The sequence below is a fragment of the Parasteatoda tepidariorum genome, chromosome 3 (assembly GCF_982258835.1).
Source record: "Parasteatoda tepidariorum strain Cologne lab strain chromosome 3, Ptep-v5.0, whole genome shotgun sequence".
NCBI lineage: Eukaryota > Metazoa > Arthropoda > Arachnida > Araneae > Theridiidae > Parasteatoda > Parasteatoda tepidariorum.
The window spans coordinates 57,892,731-57,907,022 of record NC_141757.1 but is presented as its reverse complement, the minus strand read 5'-3'; the positions used below and the strand labels follow the sequence as shown (position 1 = coordinate 57,907,022).

Below are 14,292 nucleotides of genomic sequence, written 5' to 3'. Positions count from 1 at the left end.
GGTGGGTGACCACTTTGATCAGTCTGCGTAGGGACCGAGGGTGTGCGGTATTGGTACTCGTTAAACTGTTCTACCGTAAAGTGCTCGACTTCGCGTGCAGGTCGTCGGGCTACCGAAGCGGGGGTGCCATCCCCTCTGCTGAGGATCAAAATTGTGATGGCATGTCTTCGGATCATCCTCAGGGATGTTTCCCAAACCGTCGCCAATAGCCCATTGTGCAGCTCTAGTGCGACGTAATATGAACAAATCAAATCAAAGTGAAGGAAATGTTCCTACGGCATTGACTAAAATCGAATGAGGAATCTTTCGTTCTTTATCCGAATGCTCTAAATATCATAAAAAAGATATGCATACACAAGCCAAAGGCGTGCCTTATATGATAATCGCCACAAACCCATTGGCAACGCTAACTGCGCCGTACTAAATATCTAGATTGCTGATTCATTGCTGCCAGTTTGACTGTCCTAACAAGAATGAGGGTGGAATCGCTATTTAAAATTTTAGAGCTATTTATTTTTACATTGGAAACATAATTTTCATATGAGTCTTCTGAGAAATCTTTTTTAAACTTTCACACTTTGAACGGTTGATCAAATTAGTTACTTTGGCATCATGGTTTTTATACGAGTCTTATGTGATGACTTTTATAGGTAGATCAACTGAGGGTTGAATGAAGAAAAATGTCACTTCAATGTATTGATTAAATCCAACAATATTCTACAAGGCCGACAAAAGTTTTAAGGACCGCTGGACAAATTTCATCGAAAGCTTCTTTCTCAAAACACAAAAAGGTTTTTTTTTATTTTTTTATTTTGTAAGTTTTTTGAAAAACTGTTTCAAAAATGTAACTTAAAATTTAAAGTCTCGAAATAACAGTTTTTATAAATCTACTAAAGCATTAATTTTTAATTGTGTTATGAGTTTTATTATTAAAAGTTTCATTACTACACACTATTAATATATTGATAGACATTGAAAACACACTTGATAAAGATTGCAAAAATATTTTTATAAAAAAAAAAAAAAAAGCAAAAAGCATTTTTAGAATTATTAAGGACTTTTTGTAAGGAATTTCTACTGGTCTCTGAGTTGGTGGTGCCCATCACCGAGTATGGCATTGATGATATGATTCTGATCTACTGGCATGTCAATGTACTCATCAAAAGTGCAGCAAAAAAAAAAAAGAGTAAATAAATTTTTTTTTTCCCTGAATAACTATTGATCAAATAATCAGAACTTCACATACTCAGACTCATTTTAGCACTCCCTCACATTTTAGGCCTCGAGGGGGTGACCTCAAATACGCCGAACGAAACTAGAACAAATTACGAAACTAGACATAAAAACATTCTTTCTTTGAAGATTAAAGATACTTTTTTTAAAAACATATTTGGATTTCAGGCCATCAAAATACAGAAGGGAGCAATGTGGGAATATAGTTCTAATAGTTTTTGCTCAGGAGAGTGGTCCAAAAATTGGATTCCTTAATGTTACTTTCTCTTTTTTCGTATTTTGCCGTATCTCGAAAACTTTTTAATGAAATGAAAATTTTTTAAGCACAGTTATAAAATATATTTACCCAATGAAAATGATTGGCCATGAAAAAATAATTATTAATAATTATTTATTATTTTATTTAATATTATTCCCAAAACTTTCGAATTCAGTAATATTGATTTTGTTTTAAGGCATACAAATTTTTACATACTTTTAAAGAATCTAATTTTACATGTCAAAATATAAAATTTGAACGAAATCGGAAATAGTTCCTGAGAAATCAAATTTTAAAGAAATCGTATACTTAAAATTCGATTACTCAGGAGCTATTTGACCGATTTCGTTCAAATTTTGTATTTTGACATATAAGATTATATTCCGTAAAAATTTGTATCCCTTACAGTTCAAAATATTTTCGAATATTCTGAAGTTAAGTAATAGAAAGCAATAAATAATTAATAAAAATTATATGGGTAACGAATTTTATAGTTGTGTGCAAACAGTTTTCTATTTGCTTATAAAATTTTCGAGATATTGCGAGATATGTAAAAAGTAAAATGTATATTAAGGGGTCCTAATTTTAAACCACCCTCTTGACCAAACTATTAGAACCTAGAGTGCCTGTATTGAAAAGAGTGATGACAATATCCAAGAGCGCATGCGCTGCCGTCATATTTTTGACCAAGGGGGTTGCCAGATGATGAACCGAAATTGGCGCTACTCGTTCATTTGGTGTTATTCTGAAGGTTCTGTTATTCTAAGAGTATATACTAAAGAATTAAAGTATCAATAATATAAACTTTAAGATTGGAGAGCACATAATATTACAGATTTTTTAAGAAACATGGTAAGAAAAATTAGCATCTCACATTGTTAAAAAATTAACGTCAATGAAAAAAAAAAGACCTATGAAAAGACTTCAGCTTTAAATAAATGCCTTAAATAAGATATAAAAATTAATAATGATTATGTTATTCATTTCAGAAATAATAATCAATAAAACAAATAACGCAATTTATTATTATTTATTACTTTTTCAGGAAAAAATTATCGCATATTCACTTTAAAAGGTATTGCTTATTTCAACAAATTGTTAACAAAAATTTCGATAATTAGTTGTAATTTAAAACAAACTAGCATTTAATCAAGTTGGTAACGAAAAGTAAGCAAATGCTACTTGGCGAACATTGTAACGCGCCAACATTTCGAAGTATTATCGCCAAACTCTGCACTTCTGAAGTTTTGATAAAAAGATGCACAAATCTTAAAATTTATAAGTAATTTAGATAGAAATTATGTTTATTAAAAGTAAATACATTTATTCTTATGTAATCATTAGTTATTTCGTCACCTTGTTCTCTTTACAATGAGATAAACAAAACTTTATATGCACGCAAGTAAGTAATAATAAGGATAAATTCAAATAGCTAATAACTATCCAAATTTTCAGCCATAATTTTTACACTGTAACCGTGAAGTTTCTTATTGAAAAAAAGTAAGTAAAGAACTTATTACATGCCTTTATTAATGCAGAACATAAATTTTTTGAGGCAGATAATTTTCACTCTGTGTAATTTCAATGGCGAATGTTCCACACTCGCCTCCGGCGGAAAAGTTTTTCTTTCCACCAATCAGGACTCGTTTCTCCCTTGTCCACACTCTTTTACTCTAGGTACTCTATTGGAACCTATATATTGAGGGTCAAAAATCCAAATCAGTCAAAGAAAGGGAATTTTTTCCCAGAAAATACATTTTTGTGTCCAATTCCGTAATTTAAAAAATATTGTCTGCACGATTTAATTTGCATATTTGAGACTGAAGATTGAGTTTTTGTGCATGGAAATCCGATTAGTATATCAAAAGTTATGCAGGGGGATTTGTGTTTTTTGTTTTGTGCAGAGCATAATAATATATAAATATATATTTTTTATTTTAGACAAAAAATCGCAGGATAGCATCTACTCGATCAATTAGTTGCTCCTGGTAACGAAATGATTATTAATGTATTACAGGGAGATAAATGTTTGAAATTATGTTCGATATCTCTAGTAATGATACCCCCCCCCAAAAAAAAAAAAAAAAAAACTGGTTCCTATTACATTAGCTTAATTTAGATATTTTAAAATAAATTTTTAAGACTTTAATAAGCCCAATGGATTTAAATGCGAAAACATTTGTTAAATTTTACATTATGCTCCAAATAGAATATTTTGAAATATATTTTTGAAAATAATCGAGCAGTAATATTTGGGTAGACTGCTGCACCATTAAGGAGAATGCAAAAAATTATTTTAACTGCTGAAGCTGTTCAAACCCAGAGCATCTCGATTTATCAACTCTGACAGGAACGTTTTTTCCCCCTAACAATACTGACAAGTTTTATCTTCCTAGTACATTTTAGTCAATAAACAGTCAGATCCATATCCTTGTAATTTGGAGAACTGCTTTTAAGACAATCGAATTCTTGCTTTGAGTAATTTGATAAACTCGTTTTGACAACAACTCACAACGTCAGTCGTAGTAATAATATTTGATCATGGAAATACATGAAAAGTTTATCTTGATGGCTGTGGGACAGTAACTCATTATTCGTCTCTATTTTGTGACAACAATTGTGCTTAGTATTAACTCTCTTTCCAGAATGTATCAGTCTTTGCAAATAAGCGTAATTATAAGCCTTTAATAACATTACGAGGAAAAAGATTTTACTAAATATCCTGAAGTGATCGGTGAGGTCAGATGAAGTAACAAATGTAAATTTCTTCAGTAGGTTTTTGTGTGGGATATCATTATAATAGCATTCTTTACTGAAATTTCTTCTTGTCACTTGAAACATCTTAAGCAACTGTTCATTCCCTTTGGGTTCATTTGTGAAACAGGAAAAAGAATCCTACATGTCATAAATTCAAACATTTACGAGATACTAAGCAATGTGTGAATTTAGAGAAAACTCCTAATGCTTTTTGGCTAAGATCTACAAATATATGAATATTAAAAACTTATAGTTGAGTTTTGGCTAAAACAATCATTAAAATTTAACATTGCTGAAACCCAATTTACCGTTGAACCCAATTTAAGATAAACTTGGATACTCTCTAAACAGAAAGATATTTTTTTGGCAGCCACTCAACTAATGAACGTTTCTCTGTAATTCCGATTCCTCTCTCGGGATTTACATAAAAGTATGTCTCTGGTTTTTATGTTCCAGAGAATGTTTGAGTGGGAAAATATTATATAAGGCTCAAGTATGCTCTCGAACACAAAATTAATAAATTAGTTTTACTTCTTAAAAATTTGAATTTACTTTTCACCGTGTAAAAATCCAGCAGTAATAAATAAATAAATAAATAAATAAATTAACTTCATACTTTCATAAAGATTCATATTTCGTATTTCCTTTCATTTCATTTTTTTATTGCTCTTAAATCTTACACAAATAACCCACATGTGATCAACATTTATTATTTTTCTATTAAATTATTTATAATTCAACTCCTATTACCATAATGCAGCAGATTGCTTTTACAAATATTATCTTACGCCGAAAAATTCAAAATCGTTTTAATGTTTCTGTTTATTACAATTAAATCTAATTTGTAGTGCCTTTAATTGTTGTAGTTCATTTACGTTGCACCAGAGCTGCACTATGGGCTATTGGCGACGGTCTGGGAAATATCTCTGAGGATAATCCGAAGACATGCCATCACAATTTTGATCCTCTACAGAGGGGATGGCACGCCCACTTCGGTAGCCCGACGACCTGCTCGCGAAATCGAACTGTTTACGGTAAAACAGTTTAACGAGGACCAGTACCGCACACCCTCGGTCCCTACGCAGACTGATCCAAGTGGTCACTCACCCGCACGATGACAGCAGCCAGTGATGCTTGACATTGGTGATCTGCTGGAAACAATGTCTTAACGATCAGTTCACTGCGGGACTAGTGCATTTAATTAAAATAATGCTTTGAATTTAACAATAACCGTTTAAAAAATTGCATTGATTTTTTTGTTCATAATTTACTGGATGATTTCTCATAAGGGTCTGAGGGAGTCGGTGCTGGGAAAAACAGATCACTTGAAATTATGACAACCAATAATTAGGATATTTAATTGTAATTTTAATAGTTCAAAGGTTTGACCTTATAACTATGCGAAATAAATAGTGACGATGATAGTTTAAGTTACGACCATATGAAATTTTGCTTTACATAATTTAATGTACAAATAAGTACAAATTTTGTTCGAAATATGAAAAAAAAATGTTCAAGTAATTAATTATTTTTTTATTTGTCTGACAATTCTGAATTTTAATTAATAGAAACACTTTTTTAAATACACTTCTTAGTAAGGATGGTGTTAATTTTAATAGTTAATACGTCTAGTATTAAAACTGATATATATATATATATATATATATATATATATATATATATATATATATATATATATATATATATATATATATATATATATATATATATATATATATATATATATATATATATATATATATATATATATATATATATATATATATATATATATATATATATATATATATATATATATTTATATATATATATATATAGGGGAGAGTGGGGTCAATTGTAACATTTTTAACTTAACTATTTTTAACTAACAAAAAATCCAATATATTATTAGTATTAATTGACAGACGAGTAAAGTAGACTATCCTCTACTAGAGAAAAAATAAATACCTGATTTTAAGTTTTATTACATTAGTTATAAACAATTTTTGACAGTCGTGCACTTGTTGCAATTGTCCCCACTTACGGGGTCAATTGTAACAGTTCATAAATTCAACTAAAACATAGTTAATTATACATATTATCATAGTTGTGATATATTTTTTTATTGATCAAAATAGCAGTGATATTTTAGGTGTAAAAATAATAATGAGCAGAGACCTAAAGGGTTAAACCTTTAACTTTAAGGGGTTAAAAATTTTAATTTATACTGTGAAAGGTGACAAATAAAATAATGCACATGCAACATAATATAAATGATATAGGAAACTATTGGTGGCTCTTAAAGAGTTAAGTAATGGTTTGTAAACATAAGATTATTTATTTTCAGCTGTTACAATCGTCCCTTTACTTAATGTTACAATTGTCCCCAAGACGCAATTTCAGCTTCATTTGTTAAAAACAATGCTAGTTAATTAGCAAAACTAATTTTTTTTTATTGAAATGTTAATTAAGGTGTTCACTTACATATTCGGTTACTAATTTTTTATTTGTTTAAACAAAATTACTTTGTTACAATATAATATTCTAATACCAAAAAAAGTACTTGCATGGCTTGAAAATATCTTTTGTGATGTAACTCTTTCAAAAGTACATAAAAATGTTTGCCATCAGGGGTGTACATGTAGATTTATTAAATACACCTTGTGCGCCACCTAGGAACCAAATCTAGAACCCGACACTCGAAAATTTTGCTCTGTTACAATCGTACCCTGTTACAATTGACCCCACTCTCCCCTATATATATATTATATATATATATATATATATATATATATATATATATATATATATATATATATATATATATATATATATATATATATATATATATATATATATATATATATATATATATATATATATATATATATATATATAAATTGCTATTGTGAATGAATTTTTGCAACCATTGCTACAGATTAAATTTTCCTTAACATCTTTCGAATAGCGTATATTTTGCACAGATTTTTTTCCAAGCATATTCGATTCTTTTTAACGTCTAAATGAAGTAAGATTCAGTAAAACTTACATTAAGATACATTTTTTTCCTCAATATATTTTCATTAAAACTTAAGAGTCAATTAAAAACTTCTTAATACTCATCTGTGGCATGTGCCTGGGTACATTTGTTTACATGGTATCAAGAATTTCGACGCTGTTTGAAAATTAAACAGCGAATGACAAATGGAAAGCTTTTTTTTGCCTTCGGAATTCGTACTTATGGTTTCTTATTCTTTATGATTTCTTAAATGACTAACGAATGATTTTAAGATTAAAAATATGTAAAGCAATTTTTTTTCCTGTTTAAAAAAAGCTCAATTTGTGATTCCCCCCTTTTTTCCCATTTATCTGTAAAACATACATTGTCTACTTCTAAAAACTAAAGTTTAATTAAGTTTGTTTTAAAAAACAAACAAGTGAGGATAAAATTTCATGACAAAAGAAAATTTTTGACTTAAATTTTTTTTGAGTATTTTTTTCATAAAATATAATTAATTGGTAAAAATACTGTTACATATAGTGCATAAGAGTATATTTAAATTTCTAAAGGAGAAAATAATAATAAAAGTGTTCTATTTATTTAAACAGAACGAAAATAGAAATGAGGTATTTGTTGATGATTATATCGTATTTATATTAAGTGGTATTGCGAGAAGTCGGAAATCTATCTCTGTGTCATTTTGCTTATAATCAATAATTATTGAGATGGTAGACTCTTATAAATGCTACTAATGGAGTAATTTCCTTTCAAATTGTAAGATTCCATCTAAAATGATCTTAATTGAAGCTTTACATTAGTGCTGATAATATGAAGTTATAAACCTTTTAATACGTTAAAATCATTTCTATCAGTTTAGGCAACAGCATCTGAGTTGTGTTAAGAAAGGTACCCCCAATAAATTAATATAGGGCCTGCAAGGCTGTCAATCCATCTGATTATTTTAAAATTTTCGCACAGCGATTATTATGGTAAAATGCTTATTAATTTGCGAAATCCTAATATTTTTGACAGCATTTTTTGTAATTATTTAAAAAGCATATTTTAATGGTAGTCATTATTGCGATTATAACAATTAATTTAGACGAAGTTTCTTCGATTGTGATTCAAAATATTAGAATAATCCATTTTTCAACCATCCGATTAAATAAAACATTTTATTTTTGAGCATTATATATTGAATATTTGCAAACTATATTTTTATGGGAATTAATTTTAAATCAGAATACGACACTAGCTTAAAATTTGCTGATTTGTTTTAAAGAAAAGATAGCAATTTAAAAAATTATTGTCAATTCTCAAAATATTAATCTACTTAATTTAATTAGTTTAAATTATTAGAATTTGTTACGATAATATTTGTTTTTAATAACTAACAAATAGTTTATGATAATTTTAAATTTATTGCAGACGATTTTTTAAGACTTTCTTTTGTGTGTTTGACGCTTGGAATTTGTTTTTAAATAGGATGTTTACGTGGAATTCTACAATTAATAAAACTATGAATTGCATCGACAAGGTAGCATTAAACAATATACTGCTAACTATTTGATTTGTTCTCAATGAGTCGTTTGCAGAATCTTACGACAGCCTTTGGAAGAAAGGAAAGTTAAGAAATAATTGATGTAATGGTGGCCGAAAACTTTGACTAGAAATGACAAAAAATTGATTTAGAAGTGTGCGATGTTTGCATTGGAAATGGAGTCGATAACATCATAGCATCTTTATAAATTTCAATTTCAATTTTGTGTTCCAATTGCAAAATTACTTATGACAATAAAAGAAAAGCTTGCAAGAATGAAATATAATGCAAATCAAGATTATTATAGGGCTTTTAGGATTGAAAAAAGATATTGTTTAGGGAGGGAAGTATGTTCTTTGTATCGCATGTGTTCGAGTTTGGAGGATGAAACAAAAGCATTTAATAAAGAATGCCCGAAACATTCGATGAAATTTACAAATATTATAATGGAATGGAATTGTATAAGCAAACATGCATCTGGAAGGGTATGAGTCCTCAAGGAGTTAATTCAGATATATATTAAAATATATTCACTTCATAATTCCATTATCTGAAAACTCGTTTGAGGAAGATTTTATTTTCCAAGAAGATTTAGCTTCAGAACATACACCAAAATAACTAAACTCTGGCTGGAGAAACGCAATACTACAGTGCTACTGTAGTCAGCAAATTCACCAGATGTTAACCCAGATTATAATTTACTTGAGAAAGTAAAGAATAACTACAAGAAGATGTCCCTGCAAATAAAGTTGAGCTAGTGAAAAGCTTAAAGTCTATTTAGACAAATATGGACAAAAGACTGCCAAAAACTTGTTTATTCTCTGTAAGATTGCTTAGGCAGGGATTAAAGCTAAAAAGATGCAACGAAATAGTAAGTAACTTTTTTTTATTCAAAGTTGAATTTCATTGCTTGTTATAAAATATTCCGAAATTTTGAACCGCATAAAATTTTATTCTAATATTATGATTTTTCAAAAAATTAATTGTGCAATTAATTTATGGCTAATTTGATTTTTTTTAATGTTTAAAAATAATATATAATATGTTAAACTGACAAAATTTGTAGTTTAATATAAGCAATTAAAAATGAATAAATTAATTAAAAGACGTTATAATGTCAAATTTTTCAAGTATTCTAATATTTAGAATCAGAGCTGTATAAAGTGCTAGTTAGTATTCCTAACAACAAAAGGTTTTTATTGAGGAAACTTATATAAAATTTTTTTTCCTTCTTCAGTTTCTTACTAAACTTTATATTTATAAAAAAAGTTACTTTTTTGTGACAGTAGTGCGAGCCTATATGGTTCAACTTGAAAGGAAACATTGCTTCAATTCAGCAGCTTATTAAGGTAGCATTATGTTTGTACCATATTATAACCACAAAATAAATAATTATTGAAAAGAATCTAATATTAACTAAGAAAAAAATATCTAATTCTTGGGGGTAAAATTTCAAAATAATGGGAAAAAACAAAAAAGTTTAAGTTATTAAATGTATGTATGTGCCTTAATATAAAACAATTAACTAAAATACACATAAAAGTATTACGAATTAGATATAAAATTTAATACACATAATACTATGAGATTTCCCTTGACTACTACGCTGTCATATATTTCGTCTTACATACGAAGGAGAAAATACGTGGCTCAATATGTTCCTGGATCTACACTACCTGGCCATTAATGACCGGACACCCCTCATTTCGGATACATGAGGTGCTAGTATCAAGTCAGTAGGGCGTAGGGCCGCCACGCGCCTAAATCACAGCTTTAACCCTTCTAGGAAGGCTATCCTCTAGGTGTTGGTACACGGCGGCAGGTATTGCCCACCATTTCTCCTGTAACATGGCGAAGAGTTGAGTGGTGGCTTTGGGGCATTGTGGTCTGGCCCTCAACCGGAGCTCCAACTCATCCCAGAGATGCTCAATTGGATTGATGTCGGGACTTTGGGATGGCCAGTCAAGCTCTTGCACCTCCATTTCATCAAACCAGTCCGTGATGGCATGTGCTTTATGAATGGCAGCGTTATCGTGTTGAAATACAAACGGCCATTACCGAACTGTTGCAACAGGGTGGGAAGCGCCGAATTGTCCAGGATGTCTCTATACCCTTCTGCGTTCAGGGTTCCACGCACTAACACCAAGACTCCAAGGCCAAACCATGAGAAACAGGACCAAACCATAATTCCTCCACCGCCGAACTTCACAATGGGGACAATGCACTCCGGTAGGTATCATTTTTCGGGCATTCGCCAGGTCCACACTCGTCCATCAGAGTGCCACAACATGTAGCGTGACTCATCACTCCACATAACGCTTTTCCATTGCTCTTCTGTCCACTGGCGACGTGCTCTGTACCACTGAAATCGGTGGCGGGCGTTTGATGGAGAGATGTTTGGCTTATGTGCTGCTGCTCGTCCATGGAATCCTTGTGCAATCAGCTTCCGACGAATGGTACGTGCACTGGCAACACTGCCAGATGCAGCCTGGAAGTTGGTAGCGACAGTGTCCAACGACATTTGTCGGTTTGCCTTCACTACACGTCGACGAGATCGTCGATCCCTGTCGGACATTATTTTGGGCTTGCCGGGTCGGGACTGCGGTTTTATCACTCCCTCTCGTTCCCATTTCAATACGACGTCACCAACTGTTGACTGTGGTACCTGAAACTTGTCGGAGATGGCACGTATGGAATGACCAAATCGGTGGGCGCCTATGATCATGCCCCTTTCCACCTCATTCAGCTCTCGTCGTCCACTCATTTTCACTGTTAACGCTCGTATGGCCGTCGCCTGCTTGCGAGTGGTCCTTCCCCCACCACAGGTTCCGTATTTATTCCACCAGGACGAGTCCACCTGCCGTTCAACGGGTGTCCGGTCATTAATGGCTAGATGGTGTATATGTTCTTGATTGTTTTGATTTTAAATATTAAGTAAATACAAATTTAAAAGCTTCATGCTGATTACAGAACTATTAAGTCAAAAGAAAAACATTATTTTCAGAATGTCTAAAATACATAATATTTAAAATTAGTTAAATTTTCGAGCCAGTGGATTTAAGGTCGTTTTTCGAAATCACTTCTGTTTATGTGTATTTCTACCCAAATAACTTAAATATCCTTAAATAAATAAAAAAGCTTAAATATCCACGAATGTTTCAGTGAAGGTAAAACTATAAATTTTCTTATAGTGTGTTTTTATAAGCTAGGAAGCGAGGTTCCACACATACATGTGGACCGAGATAATGAAGAGGTTAATTTCCTTTTCTGTTTTTTTCCGAGTGTTCTTATTCTGTGATTGGTAAGAGTTAACAATACAAATCCAAACTTCGACATCCGTTAACTTCGTCGACTTACACAGAAAATAAAAATTTTAAAATTCGCTTAATTAGTGAGAGATCAAATCTTATTTTTCCGTATTAATAGTAACTTATTTTTTTATAGTGAAAACTTCTCAAATATTTAAAAAATATCATGATGACTGCGTTTTTTAGATTAATTTTTATTACTATTTATAAAAATAATTTCAGAGATTAAAAAGGAAATAATTTTTTTACTTTTTGCTTTCTAAATGAACTTTGTTTAAAAAATATGTTAACGAACATGTTTTTGAAAGTAAAACGAAAAGCATTAAGAAAATATTTTTAAACTAGAACTAACTATTGTAAATTGTGCTTAACAATAAGAACTCAAGATTTAATAACTGAAATAAATTCATTAAAAATGCTTTTAGTATCTTTTGCATTATAGAAATTTAAAAAAAATGACATGAAAAGTAAATATTATTACGTAATACTTGTCTACGTATTATAAAGTACTACACTTCAACCATTTCAGTCAGGAAAAAAAAGCATATTTCATAGCAATTAATGTGCCTATTTCCTGACGTAATTAAAATCTCAAGAAAATGAAGTATAAGCTTGTTTTGAGTCTTCAAAATTAATTAAAATTGCTAGTAAAAAAACTAAATAATAATAAACTTTAAATAGAATAGTCAGCTTTTCGATATGCTAAGTTTACATCTTCGAGTCTGTTTTCTTAAGGGAGTAAATTTCTACCTAACTACGCTAAAATTAAATTGAGAATAAAAATGAAACGAGAAATTTTTTGAGAAGTTTAATTTAAGACAATGCAATATTAATTTTGTAACATGACTAAAAAACGCGAAAAATAGTAAGTAATTAAAAAAAAAGATTTAATTTTTTGTCTTTAATTTGATAATTTGTCTTTAATTTTAAACGATTTTAATATTATTTTTTATCATAATTTTTGAATTATATTTTTAATACTCTAATTATTTATAGTTCTTAGAAATTAAGTATGAATATTTCAAAAGTATAAGATAGTGAGTAAAAGTTATTAAAATGAATAACAAGCAAAAAAAAAAAATAAATAAAAAATAAAAATAAAATAATGTGTTTTTTTTTAAAAATGTTTCTTGCAAAAGCAATGCAAAGGTCGCTCATTCAAAGTGCTATTTCAGAATTGTTTACAATTTTTAATAATTCTAAGCAAAACCAAATTTTCATTTATCAGGACAAGTATTAATACTTGACGAAATAAATTTTTATCGTGGAATTTTAATTGCGTGGTGAAATTTGAAAATGTCTACAAGAAATGAAGCATTAAGGGTTTTCACCTATGATCCTTTCGCTTTGCATTCCTTTTGATCGCACCGCAAACAATCATGGGATCTTCATTTCTAATTGTGAAACGTGCACTTTTACGTTGCACTTAAAACGTTGCACTAGATCTACAAAATAGAACTATTGACGATAGGATTCATCGTGATCTGAAAACAATACTGGAGTATGAACAATTGACCCAATATTGGATTCCGCACACTATATTGGATTCTAGAGGCAGATGGCGGTAATGATATCTCAGTCTCCGCTCTATGTTCCCGAACCACCTGAACTCGTGTGAACTTTTCGGCTCTAAAACTGGATACGAAAGGCACGATTGGAGAAAGGGTAATTCAAATCTCGGGCAAAGCTGTGATGGACAAATACTCTAGAAACCAGACCCAGGTCGGCCCAGTTGTGAAGCAGAAATTTGCTTGAAAACAACAGTTATTACATTTTATGTATTTCATTTTCCTTGTTATGTGGAACACAATTACGTCCGTATCCTTACTCTTTTGTAATTTTGAATGCATTTTCGAAGGCAAGTACCGATAAAGAAACAAACTTATTTTTGAGGATATTTTTTTTAAGTGAAACTGAAAATCCATCTCGTGAACGAGTAAGACTCCGGTAATTTCTCTTTATACCAGCAATGTGGTTTCTATTGGAAAACGATGATACTTATTTCGGTTACATTTGGATACAATTTTCATAAACACTGCAATCAAATGAAAACATGACACATAATTCAAAGCTCCTGCTAGCTCTTTTAATCTCCATGATCATTTTTTTTTCGTCACAGAACGAAAATTTTTCATAGTTACATGGAGAGAGGAAAAAAAAAGAAAAAAATTCCCACAATTAGCTTCGTAACTAT

At 30.3% G+C, this 14,292-nt stretch overlaps 1 long non-coding RNA gene across 1 annotated transcript in view; it reads right to left on the bottom strand.

The window, feature by feature from the left end:
• The window catches only part of LOC147813821 (uncharacterized), a 579,591-nt gene that overhangs the window by 25,980 nt on the left and 539,319 nt on the right, over positions 1-14,292 (bottom strand). The gene's annotated exons all lie outside the window — the stretch shown is intronic.